Raw genomic sequence first — 6,000 nt, 5'->3', positions numbered from 1 at the left:
TCATTATCTCCACTAGCATTGAGAAGCTATGAGAATATATAATATTTTTCTTCTGTACTAAGATTGTTTATATAAATGTCTATTCAATAATATACAGATTTATTTGAATGTGCTGCATTATAAAATCTGCTAGTATGATGTTGGGGTATCAACAGTTCATTTGAGTAACTTCTTCATATTACTTTCAGGAATTATTAGAAGAGAAAACCTGACTGGTTAAAACTCCCTAGTGTTTCCCAAGAGTCACAAGGTATGAGACCTTCAAGAGCACAAAACAAAGTTCAAAAATAGAAGAAAGATACTTTAATATATGTGACTGTTAATATGATTTTCATCATTATAATTAAGGTAAACTAAACATATATTTCCTAGCTTAGTACACTAACATTAGTATAATGAAGACAGACCAATTGCAAGATATTAGAAAATGAAGTGATCTTTTTCTTATTGAAACAGAGGACTAAAATCCCAACAGCAGCTCTAGGTACAGTAGTGCACCGATATTAGAGACGTACTTTATACAGAATAGGAACCTCACTTCACAGTTTTGAAACTTAATTCATCCACAAATTTGGTTTATAACTTGCTTTTTCGATGGTGTCAATCAGATGTAATTAATTCAGTGACCTCTCTGAAGTACATCTAGTTTGCATTAAGATCAGGTCTGCTTGATTCTTCTTGATCTTTTAAAATATCATTTAAAGTTTCAACTTAGGTCATTAACTGTTTAAAATAAAAAGTGTAACATAAGTCTACTCCGCTTACATCATCTACTGTGCTAAAACAACAGTGCTTTGTACTCGTCTTCATACTATAAAACGTAACATACGAAAGTACTCCGTTAGAAATATGTAAAAGCTAAAAAGCCCCAATCTTTTCATTAAATCTTATATACAATATCAAGTTATATATAAAATCAATCAGCCACAAACAGCTTAAGTATAAATTTGTAGCTGTCTGAAAACATTAATTTGTATATACTTATTGTGCCATATTGTTGTGTACTTATGTGCGTATAGTTGTACTCATTGCATTAAGTACCAGGGCAATTCAGACATGATTGAGTACTATTATCCACAGATTTTTCTACTTGTCAGATGCTATCTAAATAAGCATATACAAATCTGTATTTTTTTAGAACATACTTTGAATAGCATTTAACTGTAGAATCATAGAAAATAGGGCTAGAAAGCATTTTAGGTAATCATAAAGTGTGCCCCAAAGAGAAATAACTATACACAGACTCTTAAAAATCACCACTGATATTCTCTAACTCATGTCATTCCCTGTAATTATTGTAACATCTGTGAATTGATTTTGGATTTTAATGCATATATATGAGAAGAGTGTAAACATGCATATGAGCCTGTGCACAGCTGGTGGGGAAAGATTGTGATGGAAATGCTTTTGATTTCATAAGAGTTCCTAGTTCCTCTGTCTATTGAATAGAGAATTCTCTTTCCCAGTCCGTGGGGTGATGATTTGAGTTCCCTGTGAGGATTCTGCTGCGATTCATTCATATAAAATTTATTGCACAAACGCAGACATGTCCTATCATACCTTACTTGTCCTCTTCACTTCTTTCAGGTGTTATCCAGTTATATCAGTTAGATCTGGAACCAAGGGACCAGGATTTTAAAATTTAAGGAAACCTCTTTTTGCATGTGTGTGTGTGCACACTTTACTGTTTCTCCAACCAAAATCAAAAGGATGAAAACCAGCTACATTGATCAGCCATATAAGCTGTTATGTAATTTCTGCATAGCTCACCTGAGAGTCACAAGCAGAGTAATTACCTTTCAGCAGAAATTAAGACAATTCAGGTTATTTTGGTACTTAACACTTTGTCATGTCACAAAACAATAAAAAAAAAAAAATACCTTAAGAGATACCAAATACCCTTCAGGATTGAAATCTAGCATTTCTGTATTCAGTGACCTAGACAGAGTACCCAAGCAAAAGAACCCTGTTGAATTTTTATATATATATATATATATATATTTATTTTTTTTTACATTACAGTTCCCCAGGAGTCCAAAGTTATACTTCTGCACCTCCCCAGGTCCACCTCAGTCATCGCAGAACCATTGAATCATACAATATTTAAATGCATAAGGCTCTCTTAGGCCAATCCAACATGTTGCCTGAACATGAACCCTACAAAAATAGCACCAGGTATTATTTTTTTTTTCATTAAATGATGATAGTGCAGCTCCCTTTATACAATAGGCACTTATCATTTGTCATAATTTTTAAATTATAAATATAACATAATACAATAATAATAATATTTATCATATTATATTGTATTATTACATAATGAATTATAATATAATATATATTAAATATAATTTTTATATTTTAATAAAAATATATTTCCTTCCTGCCCAGAGGTATAGCAACCCACAACTTTTATGTCTCAACAAAGTGCAAGGGTAGTGGTCTAGCACTCTTCTGTACTTGACAGAAAAGGCATTGAAAAATCTGACCATTTATTTTTGGTGTCTTAATAACAGAGCTTTTTTAATAGGTTGATTGAGCTCATTTTAACCTGATTATATAAATTTGGGTTTAGATCCAGATCTCTAGAGAAAGAACTGTGTTTTTAAGTTTTAGTGTTTAGTCAGTATAGGCATTTCATCCTCCAGAAGAAATTCCATGTTCCCTGAAAGAAACCTTCTTGAGTGAATGTACAATTTTTCAGCACTATATAATTCTTCATTTCAGAAGTTCTTGGAAATGTCTGAAAGTTATGTTTCATCCTCAAAACTCATTCTTTACACAGAAATCCTATGAAAAATACTGTATTCATAGTAGCTTAGCTAATGATTTTTAAAGCACGAGAAGTTCAAAACAACTATATCTTGAAGTAATTCCTTACCATTGTAATTTTTTTCTTAACAACAGAACAACAAAAAATTTTTCCTATTAAAAAAAATAAATTATTATTGAGTACTTCATACAGGGTTTTCTACAACGAGACAGGCTTCTAGGCTCACACACCTAAAGCATATCAGAGTTAAAAGCATAATCATTAAAGTCTTCCAGTGTGTTAATGGAAAGAGAGAAGCATTTCTGGATCACCTTCATTTGGTGATTCAGAATTTATGGAATGTAAAGTGTTTGTGCTCTTAACTTTGAAACCTAATTTAGTAGAGTGATTTTGGCCCCTGGCTCCCCAAGTGCACTCCATAACCCTAAGTGCCCTGTGCATATACCTCAGCTGAGGCAGCCAATATCAGTGCTGAGGACATGTCTTAAGTCTTGCCATTTTCTGGGCATGTCTTGGTTATTTCTATCTCTGTGCAGGTCTTAAAGCCCTTCTTCCCAGCTAAATAAAAAGCAATGGCAAGATTTTTCAGAATACAGTCTCTTGTAGAAATGAATGTCACTGTGGCTAGAGCATTCACCTAAGGCAAAGACTGTCCAACGTCAACTCCTTAGAAGAAATTGTTCTAGAGAATGAAACATATTTCCAGCCTTCCCTGTAAGGTTTTCTAAGTATCTTGGTTCAATCTTAATGGCAAACTGCAGGTATTGGGGGTGAAGTGGCAGACAGGTTTAAACACAACCTACATAAACAGCAGCTGATACAAAAAGTAAAATCCAGTCTCTCTGCCCAGGATCAAGGGGCAGCTCCTACATTGGGGCCAACCCAACAGAATTCACTAACATTTTTGTCATTTTGTGCTACTAGTGTCATGAACAACACAGCAAAGACAACATGTGATACAAACATAAGATGCAGACGTAGGAGCAATGTATAATGTGTAGTCACTTGTCACATCTAACAGGTTTCCATACCCCTCTTCCCATTCATGCTCCCATTAATACAGCTTTCACTAATGAATTACCGTGCTTTTGCGCAGGGTGAATCTTAGTGGGAGTTTCTCTAACAATGCAGGCTGAACAACAACGAAAAGAGGCAGGGGGACATGTAGGAAAAATGTACAAAGACTTTCAGCTCCCCAAAGTATAGTAAGATCTTTTTGTTTTCTTAGTACTGTCTTAATAGCAAATACCCTGAATTATTCATGGTTTTATCACACTGTTCTAGTAACACTGATGCATTATACACAGACATGCATAAACAAGCTTACTGCGAAATACTCCATTAAGATCTCCAGAAATTATGGAGCATTAGAGCTGCTGCTGGTTTAGTCCCTGGATGGAGCAGGGAATTTGACCAATGCCTCAGCCTACAATTAGGTGGTGAGAGAAAGAAAAAGTCCCCAGCTACATATGTAAAATAGCCAGAGAGGGGCTGTGAGAGGAAAACGAAGTACACAAGAATGACCCTTCTTTGGGAAGCAATGAAGAAGACAAAGGGTATCTTGTGTGTCTCAGCTTAGGGTTGAGAAAAAGGGAAAGCCCAGAGCTACAGAAGAAATAGTGATAGAGAAATGCTGTCAAAGGAAATTGGGAATTTTTAAATAACTAGTTCTGTGTTTCTGGATGAAACAAAGGTCCCTGGCTCCCTATGGCTCAGCCTAGGGTGAGAATAAGAGTTAAAGGAAGGGAGTGCTTGGAGTTACATACATGGCTGGGCACTGAAAACAATGATGTACAAACAGCCAAGGGCTGATGCTAGAACTCTCCAGTGGAGAATATTTGGTTTCTGGAGGGAGAGGGATCCCCTAGGGTATGATAACCTAAATACGGTTAGAGATGGGGTTCAGAGCAAGAGAGCGCACAGAGCTACAGCCAAAGGAACTCAGAGAGGGGCTGCCAGGGGAGATGGAAAGGTGGCTGAAGAAATATCCCTGAGGAATTTTTAGCCTTAGGAAGGGCAAAGGTACCCTGTGCAAGGCTCAACATAATATTTGGGATGAGGGAAAGAATAAGCCCAGAGCTACATTTGCGGGGATGGTGGTGTAGAGGGCCTTTCAACATAAACTAGGGGTTGATTCTCATATTCTTTTGTGACTATTTTTTCCCTAGACAAGATAATGTATCAAGGACATAATGGTGTTTTACTACTGGGGCAACGGAACTGCCACAAATATCTGAAAACCTTCATAATAGCAGATGATGTACATCCTACTTAGAGATTAATTTAAGGAGGGAGATTTTGCATTTAATAACTTCAGGAGAATGCTATTCTGTTTGAAAGTAAGCATTAACACTATAAAATCATGTATATAAGCGATGCTTCTTTCATGGTTAAACTGTTGGATTACATCTCCAGCAGGTATCTGTGGGCCTTCAAATTCTGCTTCTATAGAAATACAGTAAGATTGGGAAGCAAGAAAACAAAGCAGCAAAATAACATCAGTAACTGAAGGACACCTTGTTAATATAGTGGCCTGAAAGAGCAAGTCATTTTGTAGTCACATCATGGCAGGATCCTACAGGCTTATTCTGCTACCCCTAACAGTAAGATAGCTGTAAGACAGTTAAAGGAAGGAGAAATGACATGGGCTTCCTCTGCGGTAGAGTGGGAGTGGTAAAAATAACACAATAGATCTGACTGTCACCTCATTAACCCACAACCATTTCTGATAAATTAGAAACATTATTTAAGTAACCACAAATTTTGTCAATGATGACTCTATTTTACCTTTACTAAATAGTACACTGTGTCTGGGATTGATCCAATTTAAGTTTTTTTCTTGAATCGTAATATGATTTATAATACTACAGATGAATCAATGTTTTAAATCCTTTCTCCCTAGTGATTTTAGATAAAATACATAAAAATTACAGTCTTTTTACCTATTATGAATATATCTTCTTCCTATATAATGTATTATTTCAAAGGGCTTTCATACTGCCATCTTAACATCACTAGATTTTGAATTAATTTTCTTCTGTCTTTTAAAAGCGATGTTTTGCTACATAAAGACAGTGATAAATTTTAGAGCATGATTGCTAGGTTTTTAGGTAATTACTTTATTGGTAGCAATTTAGCAGTCCCAATCCCTGAATCAATAGAAAGTGACTCATGTGTCTCGACTTCCCCTTTGAACAGGCACTGCAGACTATTAATTTGTTGGTGCT

This window comes from Falco peregrinus, chromosome 2 (genome assembly GCF_023634155.1).
Source record: "Falco peregrinus isolate bFalPer1 chromosome 2, bFalPer1.pri, whole genome shotgun sequence".
Taxonomy (NCBI): domain Eukaryota; kingdom Metazoa; phylum Chordata; class Aves; order Falconiformes; family Falconidae; genus Falco; species Falco peregrinus.
Note: the sequence above shows the minus strand (reverse complement) of the source record.